Source organism: Alligator sinensis, unplaced genomic scaffold (genome assembly GCF_000455745.1).
Source record: "Alligator sinensis unplaced genomic scaffold, ASM45574v1 scaffold140_1, whole genome shotgun sequence".
Classification (NCBI taxonomy): domain Eukaryota; kingdom Metazoa; phylum Chordata; order Crocodylia; family Alligatoridae; genus Alligator; species Alligator sinensis.
This window is the reverse complement of record NW_005841836.1, coordinates 3,821,522-3,837,484: the sequence shown is the minus strand read 5'-3', so window position 1 is coordinate 3,837,484 and position 15,963 is coordinate 3,821,522. Positions and strand designations below refer to the sequence as shown.

The 15,963-nt window shown below is 42.5% G+C and overlaps 1 protein-coding gene across 1 annotated transcript in view; it reads left to right on the top strand.

The window, feature by feature from the left end:
• Positions 1–15,963, top strand: part of GPCPD1 (glycerophosphocholine phosphodiesterase 1) — a 122,853-nt gene that overhangs the window by 35,036 nt on the left and 71,854 nt on the right. The window lies entirely within an intron of this gene.

Sequence of the window (15,963 nt, the reverse complement as noted above, 5' to 3'; positions counted from 1 at the left end):
GAAACTTGTGTGGAACCACAGACTGGGGGGTAGAAGTGTGTGATCAGATCACCTACCTACTGTTCTAGTCCAGATCAGGCTCCTTGGATCCATGCATAGAAGGGGCCATCCTTCTGCAGATCTCTCCAGGCCCACACAGAAAGGAAGCAAGCTGCCTCCACAGGAGAATCTCCTTGCTTCCCCTGAGCCCTCCAGAGAGCTCTCCTGCCTGAGAAACTGTATGTGGAAGAAAGAAACAGTAGGCATCTAGTAAGTCTGCTCTGACACTGGAATCACAGTGTATTGGAGCAGCCTCCCTACTTGTGTATACACCCCCCTTCAGACATACTCATTGTTCTGGTTTAAATACCTGTGAAGCATCTGATTTAACACTTTGCCCCCCACCCCAAACAATCAAGGCTATCTTGAGATAATTGCCATTCAAGCTTTTCTTCCTCCCCTCCCCCTGTTTTAATTCGAGTCAAAACCCTGGACAGTCAGCAGTTGGCCTGAGATTACTGTTGTCTGTGTGGAACTCATTGCCACCAGATGTTGTGGAAGTTTAGACAGATTCAAAAAGGGATTGAACAAATTCTTGGGAGGAAGGGGGCATCAGTAGGTATTGATCATGAGAGTTAGGGATGCAGCTTCTGAATTAGAACTTCCTAGACCTTAAATGCTGGGCGGGGATAAAAACCCTGGTCATATTCAGGTCACTCTCCCATTTCAGTGTCTGCTCTCTGCCACTGTGTGACACAGGATACTGGGCCAGATGGACCTAGGTTTTGACCTAGTAAATGGAAATTCTTATATTCTTATATCTGCTTTAAGCCTTAGTGATGAATCAGGACATAGTAGTTGACTGATAGGAACAGAAGTACTAAGGCAGTAGAACATTAAAAGGTTTAATTAATCATGACAGGCAAGAATTCTTGTTGGTGGTATCTCTTGGTGGACTAACTACGTTTTTGGGATAGACTTAGAACAAGAATTCGGGTAACACACTTCAACACTGTCTTAATCATCACACATTTCCTCTGGATTGTTCAATTCCCAGGCTCCTTGTCAAGGATATGAACACTCTGACTGGCCAAAAGGATTGAGTCCAGAGCCTTTTCAATATATGGCCATTGGCCAAACTCTGCCTAAGAAGGGGAGAGTGACCAAAAGATGTGGTCATGTGATAGGATCCATAGACTATAGAGACAAGTGTTGGTAACTGACTGATGATCTGGTTGCGACAAGGGGTGGATGGTGGAGATCTCACGAGAAACGAGCAATACAAAGGGCAAAGAAAATATGGGACAAAAATAGGCAGCAGAATGAGAAATGGAACTCAAATGTCTTATTAGGGGTGGGGGCTGACAAAGGAGCTAGATCTAGCAGCCACAGCTAGAGAGTATTATCCAGGTGGCAGAAATATGGAGGAGGATACAAGAGGAGGGGTATGCAGGAACGAAAATGAGACAGCTTGATCCAAGAGAGAGAAGGCTCAGGGAGGATGAGCAGGGCATACATAGTTCCTCTGTTCTACACACAAAAATGTATGAGCCGAATCTGGGCCCATCTTCAGTGGGAGTTTTGATTGAAGATTATAAATCAGAGCCTACTGAGCAACCAAAAAACAGCAACCATTTTGAAATAATTCAGTACCCCACAAACTGTGGCTCAACTCTAATCAAACCCTTCTAAACACCTTCTAGGTCAAGGTAGAATAACTCTACTGGCTCCAGAAGGTTGAGCTATTGGATGATGGAATTCAATCGGCACAAACAATGCCGCTTGAATTCCATCATCCAATAACTTAACCTTCCTGGAAGTACTAAAACACCGCGCAGTATGGAAGGATACTGCACCGTGCACATGACACACGGGTAGATTTCACCGCTATGTCACCATAGCTGCATGCTACACCCAGGGAGTGTGCCAATATGGCGATGTAGCTGGTGATCACATGTAGACATGCATGGTCACTACATCACCATAGTGCACCATACGGTGATATAGCATGTCGTTACGTCATCATAGGGTGACATATGGGTATGCCCTACATGCTGAAGATAGGAGAGGAGGCAGGTGGTACAACATGCTGCCTCCACAGGATTAAAACCCCAGTTAAGAGTTCTCCTGTGCAAGGGGGAATTCCTACTGGCCATCTACAAGATAGAACATGACCACTTTGCACCATATGATCAGTACAAGATGCTACATTGAACTGGAGAACTGGTTTACTCTACACCTTGTTGTTTTGTCAGATTCTCTCTCTCCCTTTTCGAATACTTCTCCTCCTGGATGGTGTAGGCTTTAAGTACTGTTTTGAATAGTGATATTTTACTTCTGCCAGAAAAGTGAAGGAGGAAACTTGAAGAACTGAGTTGAAGTAGCAGAAGAAATTGCCACACTATGTGCCTCTTAGTAATGCAACTCATGTACGACTCTGCAGGACTAATCTCCACAAAAAAGGAAAGGATTTTTATTTCACCGTGTTGTGAAATAGTTGATCACATTCAACTCCTGTTGAGCAATCCTGCATAAAGCAGGTGTTGCCATGGTATCTTGCTGTGTTTAGGAAGCTTACTGGATGCTGTTGCTTTGGCTGAAATTAATTAAATATCTTAATCCCTGACATTCAACAGTTTTGCAAAAATATGTATTAAAGGAAGAAACATTCTCTTGATATTAAATACCTTATCTTGTTGTTACACATGTGATCAATAGCAAGGCCTGACCAGCAAACACTGAGATATAAATAGTCACTCTCAATCTTTCACAGTTAATCCAAGGGCTATAGCATGTTTGCACTAGCTAGTCATCAGATACCTCTGAATAACAAACTCCTGATTTAAAATGTTGGCATGAATTCATCACACAAATCGTTTGCTGGGAATAGTTTTCCCTGCTCTAATAACAAACCATTATGCTCATCATCTTTCTGACCATTTATTAAAAACGTATCCATCCTTTTAGCAGTGAAGCACCAAGGTTTCTTTAGAAAAGGATGAAAGCTATTTCAACTGATTTTTGATAATCCCATTTAAAAATAATATGAGACAGAACAGACCAGGGCTTGATACATAGATACTCCATTTGAATTTCTGTTCCTTCAAATCCCTTGCATCAGTTCAGTTTAAGGCTATTAGGAAGAGCAGGTGATTGTAAGTAAAGAATATAAGTACATAAACAAATAAAACCTGCTTGGATGGCCAGGTGTGACTCCCTCTGGAATTTATCAGCATTATTCCTGAGAAAGATGGGGTTGTTGCTCAAAATAAAGACCCAGATTCAGCAAAGCATGAAAGCAGGTGTTCAACGTAAAATGCCCAAGGAGTTTCATTGGTTTGAATGAGGTTAATCATGTTATCGGATACCTTGGGTCCATGGAGAAGCTCTTTCTCCTCCTCAGTGCTTTCTTTGTGCATGCAGCCTCCAGAGCTCTCCTAGCCCTTGGCACATGGGAATGGATACACACTTCTTAGAAATCACCCTAAGATCTTGCTTGCGATATATGGAAAAGTTACCGACCGCCCTCAGTTTTCCATGATGTTCCCACATTGTGTGGCTGTGTCCTGGTGTCCCTGAAAACTCCATGATATGGGACTTTTTGTCCTGCTTTGAAACAACTCCTCTTGGATTGGTGTCAGGTGAACTGAAGCTGTCACATGACTTGAAGAAGCCAAAGCTCCCCAGTGAGACTGCTCCAGATTCATTCTCATTCACTGCCTGGTTCCAGATCTACTGAAGGTTGAGATATCAAGAACAGGTCTAATGGATGAGTTCAGAGCAACCTCACTTGTGAACTTCCAGCTCTGGCATGCATCAGTGGACTTGGGTGGGCTGGGCATGGGTGGGGTATGCTTAGTCCCATTGTCCTTGAGCTTGTCTGCAACTGGCTAGAGACAAGCCCTAAAGGGCAGAGTTAATTCATCCGTCTGCAGCATCTATGCCATAGTGTTAATACTAACCAGGACTGGAAGTTATATAAACAATTTTGTGTTTCAGAGGTGTGTGTGTAGCATCTAGAATTTGCTCTGTGAATGTTTATTTTTGTGGCTTGAGAGACAGGCCTGGATATACTTGGCCTTGATAGGAAAAAGTGGCAAACATATGGAGCAGAAGAAAAATATTGTTGCAGGAGAGTTAAAGAAATTCAGTCATAAGTAAATGTTCAGTAAAACAAGACTGACTGGGGGTAGCAAACATACACTAGCCAGAAAAACATCTCTGTAGCTCTCCAAAGCTTTGCTTGGCAGGTCCAGAAATGGGTACCACTACCAGGTGGAACATACAACCAACATATGGCCATAAAATAACCTTTCCAAGCTGCAGGGATGTGATGAGCTATTAACAAAAGCATATATATTTACTGCCTTTTGAGGTTGATGGATATCTTCCCAGCAATTTCAATGGCTTGTGGAACAGGCCTTAAGCAAGCAAGTAGTTAATTAAAAGAGTACTTGTATTGCTGGTCCTCAGTAGATAACATAACTGACGTAAAGAGATTTTATTTGTGAGAGCAATCTTTAGACATGAGAACAATCCTGTTGTAAACAAGGATTATACATGCAGATAGGGGTTGCAGGATGAAGCCCTGAGATATGATACAGTACAGCTGAAGTAATTACTATACCTATTCATTACTGTTTAAAAATAGCTGGCTAATGAACTTTGAATAGCCATGAGTCAGACCATATGTTAAGGATGTCCCTGAGATACCTGAGCTTATAGTGAAAGAAGTTCTTAATGCAAAGTTGTGGTCATGAAATTCAATATGCTTAATACCAGAAAGGTCCCTGTAGATGATAGTACCATAAGCCTATTTCCTGCCCTTGGCAAACAGACATGACAACAGAGTATTTCACTTTTGCTGTGGAGGCTTAACAACCCACATACCCTGCAGGAAGTAGAGAAACTATTCTGCAAGGCAACATAGTACTCATCCATGGTTACTATGAGGAGGATTTTTGGAAGGCATGAACTTTCAGCGTATACCAGCACAGTGGGCTTGAGAGAAGGTAGGGAGACAAGAAGTCATTGGCCTGATGGTACACCTGTTCATTTCACATGTGGAAATGTGAAAAGAACATTCTCATTTCTAGGTGCATGAGATGGTCATATGCTTGTTCTTGGTAGAGACTGGCAGAAGAAACAGGGTGCCTTTCACCATTGCCATCTAATTAAATTCATAAAGTTTTCATTTCTCTTTTGTCTCCTAGAGAAGAATAGGATGTGTATATTGCAGGCAGGGCACTGTGAAGCTTTTAGTTGGCATAGTGTTCTTCCTTTGTTTCTGTAAGACATACAGTAGTAGAGAGTGGAGTTAGTTGGGAGAAAGTTCATTTTCTCTGGGTGTGGAGAATGGACAGACTCCAACTGTAATCTTAACCTGACCCTAACACCAGCGTGCAAAGAGGAATTAAAATTGCTGCTGGAAATGTAACCAAGCATTTTCTGTGGAGGAGGGAAGGGTTGTGTTTTAGCCTTCATCTTAACATAATTTTTTTGTCAATGGAAATTTCCTTAGGCTAGACTCTTTGCTGGCTTAAATTGGTACAGCATCATTAATTTAGTGAGGATACAGCAGTGCACATTCACAGGGAATTTGGCTCCATATTTCAAAAGCTCATGTTGCTTGTAATTGTTTTTTTTTTTTACATATAAAAAGGAAGAATAATGAATTGTGCAATTGTTATGACTCCTGGCTTGAACTTCACTCAGTTCTGCACTTGCAATTGCAAGACTTGAGAGAATGTTTTATAAAAATGTTTTTTTAGCTGTTCAGAAAGCAATTCTTGTATATATCTTCAGATGAAAAAGTTGTTTTATGTAAAGTTATTTAACGGAAAACATTTTGATGCTCTATTTAGATATCTACAACATTTAAAAATATAATCCTAGTTTTGAGCATATTACAAGCCAAACTGGAGTAAACAAAGGAAAACAGGAAATAATTGGTTGATTATGAACAATACCCAACGGATAAAGTCAGTAAAGTTCCTGCACTTTGATTTTTAATTGTAGTCAATCCTACTGCTTATTTTTGTGGTGGTTTGTTTTTTGGGGTTTTTTGCATGTTAATGTTAATATTTTTTCTAATTTTAATATTTTAATTGGACTGCTCCCCACTGCTATTATGAAGCTTTCAAAAAAGAAAACAATATCCTTTTTATCTCAGTACCACAGCAGGAAGCACTGATCATTATGCATCAACCAGGAACTGAGTAGGAATCAAAAAGAGTGCTTGTACATGTGATGGGGGTTTAGTGCTCAGGGTTTTATTTTATGACCCCTAAATTAAAACAATTGGTCATAGACTAAAACCCTGAGGACTAAACTGTTTCAATTTTTCTGTCAGATTATGGCAAGGGGCCTGATCCTTTTTTATTGGCAGAGCTGGCACTTGCCCACAGCCCTGGCTTGGAGGCAGCACCCAGCCTGATCCAACTCTTCCCTGACCCCGAGCTGGGGCAGCGCCCAGCCCATTAGCAGCACTCCTGGGGGGCACTGCCACAGTGTAAGGAAGGACCAGGGCCCCCTGAATCTCAGGGGCTGCTCGGCCTGTAATTTCACTTTCTGTGCTGCTAGCAAGACACAACTGTGACCATCACATTTTGGTCAATCCCTTCTGCGCCTCACTGTGACTCATCTGCAGCTTTATCTCTGTACTGCTCTTGCACTCCGGTTTGGAAATTATCCAGTCCACACCTTGACCCTTTCAGTACATAATACTGAGCACAGTGGCATAGATTCAGGGCTTGCTTTAGATTCTCCTGTCATAGAAAAAGGTGTTCTTGACAACCCAATGACGTAGAGCGTGCCCTTAATAGCTAGCTCAGGTCAGCACTGTCTGGTTTCTATGGCCCTCTGTGTTTAAAAATTTTAAGTAGAGTTTCATGGATGAAATAGTTTTACCTCTGTATGTCATGATATGCATTTCAGTACTCTTTTGACACTGTTCTCTATATAATTTGAAAACGGCATTTTTCAAGGTATTGCTTTATTTTGCATGCTTTTTTCCCCATTGTTATTCTGGATTTGTGTGAGAACCAGCTGATGTTCTAACAGACTGTAATATTCTAAAAGCCTGTCTGTATCTGGTGTGTCTAACCTGATATTACATGATCAGGTTGATAAACTGGTTTCTATTGATGTCATTAAAATGATAAGCATTGTTCCACTGTAGAGTTGGTCCTTCTTGCCATTGATCTTGAATTTCCTAGTGTTTGTTCTATATTATAATTTTAAAAAAAGTTTGGTAAATGTAAAATTAAAACTTTCCAGCAGTTCCATTTATAAGTATTGACAAGAACTGTTGGATTTAGCTGGGGTCACAACTTGCTTACAAGCATATTTGATATTGCAAAATGTCTATGCTGTGCAAAGCAGCTATGCTGTGTTGTCATTTCTGAGAAGTTTATGCGTTTGTATGTCTGCATCAGCTTACTTCCTCATAAATTGTAGCTGAAATGTCTTACTTCCTCATAATAATAGGGATGAAAATCAGATTTTTCAAATAACGTTAGCTCTTTTATATCCATGTACCCTGTTAATCAGTCAAATTCCCTGACACAGGTCAAAAAAAGCATGTATATTGCTTTGTTGGGTATAATATAACAAGGAGTTACACCGATATGGAAGAGTACTTGGATAAAATTGCTCTTTATTTCTTTTGCCCCAGTTACATGATGTAGGTCAAGGTTGCAAAAGACAATATTTATGTCCCTGGCAGGAGTCATAAGCCACTGACATCTTTAGGTGCTGTTATGGTTCATATTATAGGCTAAATTCCCAGTTGGTGTAAATGGATGTAGCTCTCTTGACGCCAATGGAACTACACTGATTTATGACAGATGAGAACCTAGCTCTGTGTCCTTAAAGCCTCTTCCCTTTTAAGAGGCATTTTCTGAGCCTGAAAAGAAAACGGTAGGATTGGGAAAACCTGGGTAGCAGCTGAGAGGGTCACCCACATGCAACCATTTAAAGGTGGTTCACACACATTTGTTTTAAACCAGAGGTTATGTGAAACTGGACTGTCATTTCTGCTACTGCATCAGCTGACTCTTATCTCCCCGTAGGCTATATCCCCAAAACACAGCTCCACTGTTAATAACAATCTGGGGACCTCTGCATTGGGCTAACCCTTCTCCCATTCAAATCAACTGTTAAACTCTCTATCAGGGGGCAGAGCTAGGCCAATGCAGGGTGCCTTGTTCCCACCATTGTTCCTACGTGCAGCAGCAGCAATGGGAGGTAACTACTTAAAAGCTTGTTGTGGTCTCAGCCATGAATTGTTGTCTAGCAATCTGATTTCAATTTAAGAAATATAGCCAACAACCAGATATTGGTCAAAGAACTGTGCACCTCTGGAACAGGTCCAGAGGATGCTGCTCTCAGTTTGAGGAGGAGGGTACCTAGTGAGAACTTGAAAATGAGAGGGAACATAAGTGTCCCAGGAAGAGCTCTACTACAATGTTTCCCACCAGAATGGGGAAAGATGGTAAACTGATGAGCAAGGGTAATAAAATCTTGGTGGACTTGATATACAGGAGGATTACCATTGTTCCCAGCTGGTTGTGGCTGAGAATATTCTATGCATCTTTTCTTCTGCCTGTGTTCCATGACATGTTGAGGATGGAAGCAAGCAGCCTCCAAGAGTGGCAAGTCCAGTTCTGGTCCTGCTTGTGTTCCTCAAGGCACCTGGGAACACCAGGGTTGTGTGTTTCCAGGGGATATGGCACACAGCCATACCACACATTGGCACTGCAGCCAGCCGTGGGATGCGAAGTCCTAAGGAAGCAATTATCATGTTGTCACTGCTTTTTTTTTTAGCAGCTTGTACCAGTGATGTCATATTTTATGCTATCTTATATTCTAAGCTATAGTGGGTAGCTTAGAATATGGCCCTAGGCAGCAGACTGGTGAGCAGCAGCAGGCATCATTAGACCTGCCTCCTGCTACAGATGCAGAGAAGCCTAGTTCATCCCATTATGCTATTGGGGCATGTGTTCCTTTTACTCTGAGGAGAAGGCAGAACAGCATGACCCATCCCTAACCAAACTGAAGCTCTTTATTTGCTATCTATTATTACATCATCACTAATATGAGAGAGATGCCAGGCAGCAAGGGAAGCAGTGGTAGTGTTGACGAGAAGGAGGGAGAAGAGAGGGAAGGAAGTCAATGAATTTAGAGCCAGCTGGAGGTTGCAATTTTGAGAACACAGGATTTCAGCTATGTGAATACAAAATGGTTGAAAAATCCATGGTGTGTGAATTGCATGCAAACCAGACTGACAGGAAGCTCCACAGACAGCTCTGGGAAGTGCATCAGCACAGCTGTAATCAAATCAGCTTGTCAGCTGGTTTAGGTGTGGGGCCTGGTGATGTAATAATTCCATCTCTGTAGGGAGTGTCCAAACAATTAACCAATCTATCATTTGTCCTATTTCAGGAACTAAAGTGCTAACTATTACATAAGGCAAGAGTTCTTTTGTGGCATCTTACCAACTTGGTATTTCATATCAAAAAGCAAAAAGTCTGTGTAGAGATCCTTCAAGACATTGCTGCTAATGGACTACAGAAGGTGTAATTCCTTGTTCCTCTCTATTTTGACCAAGTTGTATTAGCATTTAGCAATCCTTATTAGGGAATTTAGCATTCCTTTTGGTGGCACAGTCTGAAAACTAGTTGGTTTACTACTGCTGTCTGTACAGATATTTACATTTTTGGTGTATCTAGACTCTCAGAAGGACTGTTAGGGAGAGCTGCAGCGAAATATGCCCGTTAGATGCATGCTAAACCCCAACACGGCTATAAGTTAGGCACCTTAAAGAAGTGCTAAGAAATAAAAAATAAGCACTAGGAGACCTGTAAGTTTATTGATGTACATGAAGTGGAACTTTAAGATGCTTGCCTTATGCTTGCTTGGGGATATAATACCCAACATGCTTTGCTCCAAATGAAGTGTACTCCTTTATGGACTGGAGGCAGTAGAATATGCCCTCTTTTTTTCAGTGGCAGAATAAACTTCTGGTAGAGGAAGGAGAGTGCTCTAATATTGTATTTTCATATGGTGAGTTTGATATTCTTGAAATAGGTTAATGGATGTACATAATCTTATGTTTATTTACTTTCCCTTTCATTCTTTCAAACCATTATCCAGTTTGACATCAATACAATTGGTGCTAGCTTCAGACCAGAGTCTTGTTCCAAGATTTGCAAAAGGCCAGATTACTCATTTGTATCCAATAATATTGCATCTGTCCCTCACTGGACAGCAAACACCCATTTTCTACCATCACCACATGTAGGAAACAGTTTCTTTCTTGGTCTCTGCTGAGACTACTCACCATGACTGAAGGTGATAAAATCTGGCCTGCAATAAGTAATGACAGACAAACATTAAAAAATACTCCAATCCCAAGGAAAAATCCCAGCTTTGTATAGTTATCCAAGTAATTGAAACCTTTTGAGCCTACACAGTTTTTCCAGAAACCTTGCCATAACAAATATGTTGAATTGATTTCATACAGCTCTTGTACGCATTGCTCATCCATAGCCGAGAAACATAGAGATTGTGCAAAATGAAATGAGTAATAAGAGAGAAACTATGTTAACTTTTGCAAAAGTTCATTTTCAGTTTTCTTCAAAGGTTTGTGTTGGTTCTTATTTTACTGCAATAGGTGAATTTAACATAAAGCTGTAAGGTTTGTTTTTAACCAAGATTAACTTACTCTGTCCAAACAGTTTAATTTGTCCCTGTAACTGTCTTTTTTGGCACCTTGACAACTAATTGTCTTCTCTCTGCAAATGGCCCTTGGATAGTATTATGACATGTAAACCTTTGTAACTTATCATTGAATCATAGAAAATGAGGGTTGACAGAGACCTCAGGAAGTCATCTAGTCCAACGCCCTGCTCAAAGCAGGACCACCCTCAGCTATATCATCTCAGCCAGGGCTTTGTCTACCTAGGTCTTAAAAACCTCCAAGGATGGAGATTCCACCACCTCTCTAGGTAACCTGTTCCAGTGTTTTACTACCCTCCTAGTGAGAAAGCTCTTCCTGATATCTAACCTCAGCTTCCCTTGCTGCAACTTGAGCCCATTGCTCCTTGTTCTGTCATCTGCCACCACTGAGAACAGTCTGGCTCCAGACTTTGGAACCCACCTTCAGGTAGTTGAAGGCCCCTCCATCTCCACCTCCACCTCCAGAACCTCCTCCTGAGGTTCTGGTTGAACTTCATCCCTCACCTTTTTATTTTTGAGCACACCATCCATGACCTCATCAAGTCCCAGGACCTCCTGGTCACCTTCCTCCTGGCTCTGGCCAAGTGGGCCCTGTATATAACCAGGAAGGAGGCTCTGACCAGGAAGGTGCCCAGGGACTGCAGGGCTGCTTTCCTCTCACTTGTCTGTGCATGTTTCCAGACAGAACACCAATGAGTGGCATCCACTGGCTCCTTGGATAACTTTGAGGACCAGTGAGAGTGGCCTGGGGGGCTCTGCTTGGTGTCCCCCTCTGGAGAACTTATTTTGACCCTTTGACTCCCATATCTCTCCTATCCTGTTTTTTCCTTAGTTGTCCCACAAAATCAGTTGTTCCATTCATCCATTAGCCTCCGTGAAAAGGGGCTACTAGTTAGTCAGGTGGGCCTTAGAGCCCGTGATCAGTGATTGGACAAATAGGTAGTTGAAGGTTGCTATTAAATTGCAGTCTTCTCTTCTGCAAACTAAATAAGCCCAGTACTGCCATCACACCCTGGACCTTGTCATGAATTCTCATTGAATTGCATGGAATAAAAATAACTTTTGCTGCACTGTTAGGCTCTCCTACTCCTTGTAATTCTTATTCTTGCTTGGTGCCTTCTTATCTCTTAGTATCGTTTTTCTCTCTGCTGTAGTTCTGACTGCCCCATATCTCACATTATCTAATGATACAGCAGTATTCTCTTCCATTAGGATGCCAAAATAATCCATTGCTAAGGTTGAAAGAAATGGATTTTCAGGTGCATGCTGAACTCTGAAAAGTGACTGTATATAGAGAAAGTCAATTTGCTTAATTTAAATTTTTTTTTGATACTGCTTACCTCCTAGTAGCTCAGCAGAGCTACACTGCTGAAAAAAAAGTGAACTGAATTCTATTCTTATTGGACTTTGCCTGAATTTATGCCGTTACTGTCAGCTACCTCATTGCACCAGGTTGGATAGCAGGAGCATTAACTTGGTGACACTGGTAATGACAAAAACTAATAATACAAGTATAAATAAAGACATAATTTGACTTGCAGAATCTTTATCACTGGTAATAGAATGAACCTGGCTTGACTGTTTCAGAGCCCAGATTGAATCTGCTGTTCTGGCTGTTTGGATAAAAAATAATTCTGTTTGATATGCACATTACAGAGAAAAAAACTTGAAACTTCAAAAGGTATTTTCTAGTGACATACAGGAATCTAACTACATCATATTGTGATGTGCAAGGAGCAGGATTTGTTTGGTAATAGCCCAAGCTTTTGCAAGACGAAGCTCACTCTGAATCCGAATCAAATCAAAGGACCCCTTAATTTCTCCGAATCGAATAGGAACCCTCCAGATTGATTCGGAGATTCGCACATAGACAGCTTTGAATGTTTTTTCTACATACTTCTAAGTAGCAGGCGGCTTGTGAGTGCTGTGATGCTGGGGCACATGGAGCTCTCCAGCGTGCTCTGCAGCAGACCCAGAAGTGGACCAGAAGCACTTCCAGTCTACTTCTGGGTCAGCCGTAGAATGTGCAGGGGTCCCCCTGCACCCCCACCCTGGCTCAACGACTGGTGCCTCCTGGGTCTGGCGGGGGGCACCTGGGGTCCCCTCACAGCTGATCACTGAGCCGGGGGGGCCCCCCAGGGCTGTCCCCATTGGACATGGAAGTGGACCAGAAGTACTTCCGGTCCACTTCCAGGTTTGCTACCAAGCACATGGCGGGCCCCTGTGCTCGTGTGGGACGCCCCATCACGAGCTGCGCCTAGTACCTGGAGGTACATAGAAAAAACATTTAAAGCTGTGCCTATGTCCGAATTGCTGATTCTCTGAATCGGCATCGAATCTTCAGATTTGCATTCGGCTGAATCAAATCGGGGACAATGATCTGAATCAACCAATCAAACCACTGTCCCCGATTCTGGCCAAATCCAAATCTGAATCAAATAGGGCCCACTTCGCATACCCCTAACAATCAGCTATGACCTTATTTGGCCTGTTCATAAGAAAGTATTCTGAGAGAAAAAAGTGTTTCAGAGCCAGGCTCAATCATTGAAATCTTCAGAAAAATCTGTAATGTATACACAAAGCAACCACCTGACTGACATTTATTTAAAACTATAATAAAGCTGTTTCCTTAGGAACAAGGAGGATGTTGAGCCATTTTATAAAGATACTATTCATTAACATAAGTCTATTGCAGACAAACTCTGAGTATAAAACATTTCTGTATTCTACCCTCTCCCTACTTTGTATATTTATAGAACACAGGATTAGAACAAAACAACTGTATTTATTTTGCAAGAGCATAAAATATTTCAGCGGAGCTGCTCAGGGTAGTAAAGTTATTGTCTCAACCCTAACTGAAATGTTGTTTCATTCCTTTGGCTAATAAACATTAAAATGACCAAGAGTAAATTAGTGGGGTGGGGAAACCTGTTTTGAACAGTGGTTTTCTCTAAAGCGCCTTCCCTCCACCTCCCCTTTCTTGTATTTAGTGCTTATTCAGGCTGTATGGGGATGACTGCTAGTGTTTATTTAAAACTAAGAGCTCAGAACTGTAATAGTTCACATTCATTTTTAATAAAATCCTGACTTGCCAAGAAGAAAAGCTTTTCACCAGAAAGTAATCTAAGCCAAAGCAACTAACAGTTACCATTTCTTTTTTACTGCAGACTTTTTATTAACATGATATGTTTAGCATAAAAATACCATATCTAAGCAATGTAAACAGCCTGACGTAGCTGTCTAATAAAAACACATTTTCTCCAAAAATGCTGAGTCACACGGAAATTCATACAAGGCAAAGCTTTCCAGTCTAAACGTCTCAAGTTAGTAATTTACATCACTGGATTTTCAGAGACCAAACAAACAGGATGTAAATTTGCTTATAACAGGTGAAGTACAGGACAGTGTAATGTGCCAGTTATAATATAGGTGGGCCAAGGATAAGCAGATTTCAGATGCAGTTCAACCTTGGCTTCTTTGCCAAGTTGGCCAGCAAGTGTGCTTCTTCTGAAAGGTATCCAGGTTGTAGCCATATTGGGCTAGGGGAAAAGCAATCAGGACTCATGGTAGAGGTGATCTCTTTTATTAGGCCAACTAGATTTTTGCAAAAAATATTAAAAAAAAAAAAAAAAGAAAGAAAAAGATTTTTTTTGCAAAAATCTAGTTGGCCTAATAAAAGAGATCACCTCTACTATGAGTCCTGATTGCTTCTTCTGAAATAAACGTTTTCTATGCCAATTTAATACTAATAACAGAGTTACAAGAGTAATTATGCTCTCACATTGTGACTCTAACTGCTTAAGCCTTAAATTAAGTAGTATAGCAATAGGAGATCTCTCCAATCTAAAACACAAAAGGAGGAAAAATCTCAGTGGCATACTCTTTTTCCCTTGGAGTTATTGTTTGCACAGACCCCCGTAGTGTGCAAGATAACATTTGCAGGACACAAAAACACCCGCACCGCAGGAAATCAAAGTTTCCTGTGCCTAGGCCTGTTCCCGCAGAGTTTCTTGTTTTCCTCCACATACAACTTAACTCTGCCCTACAATTCCCCAGATGCTTCAGAGACTTATGTCCCTGGTTGGAGACTGTCCCACATCTCCAATAGAAAAAAGCCCCTTCACACCATCTAAGCCTTCTGGGTCCAGCTCTTTCTTGCCCCTTGCCCCTTTCCATTGTTCAGGCTGTGTAAGCAGATAAAATTAGGCATAAGATACGCTCCTGCTCTCAAGGGCCTCCCTCCCCAGTTGCAGGCTGGCAGCCTCCACAGCACAGGGAGGGAAGGGAGGCTGGGGATGCTGAGGGAGGGAAGGGAGACCTGGCACTGCCATGCTCCTCCTAGTCTCTATTCCTAGGTGCTCCTAGGTGCCTCTGGATCAGCCCTGAAAGCAGGTTCAGAGCATGGGGAGGGCTCAAGAGACACATTTGCCAAGGCCCCAGGCCACTGCCACGCTTATAACAGGAGTGGGGCCTGCATGTGTATGTGGTGCAATGCGTGCAGTGTGGCATGTGATGCATTGTGGTATGTGTGTGGCATGGCGTGTGCATGTATCATGTACATGTGGCATGGCATGTGCACATATAGCAGTGTGAGGCATATGTAGTGTGGCATGTGCAGACAGCTTGTACATGTGGTGTGGCACATGCATGTATAGCACGGTGTGTGGCATATGTGGTGTGGTGTGTGCATGTAGCATGTACGTGCGGCGTGGCATGTGTACATATAGCACAGTGTCGTGTGTAGCGTGGCATCTGCAGGCAGCATGTATGTGTGGTGTGGCACATGCATGTATAGCACGGTGTGTGGCATATGTGGTGCGGCATGTGCATGTAGCATGTATGTGGCATGGCATGTGCATGCAGAGCACGGTGTGTGGCATATGTAGCGTGGCATGTGCATATAGCACGTCTGTGTGGAGTGGCACGTGCACGTATAGCACGGTGTGTGGCATACATAGCATGTCACGGGCACGTAGCATGTACGTGTGGTGTGGCATGTGCAGCTATCCGTGGCACACCCGGAGAGACACGGTGCGGACCTCATAACCAGCCCCTCAGCATGCAGCCTTCTGCAAAGCGGGCGGGCCAGTCTCACTGGAAACTGCCCCGCCCCCTCCTGGCTGCCCCCTGCCGAGCTTTCTAGGAACCGGCCCCGCCCTTTTCCCCCTTCTCCCCCGTCCACGCCGCGGCGGTGCGCTCCCATTGGCTGGAACGGGCAACCGCCCCGCGCCCCCCCCCCCACCC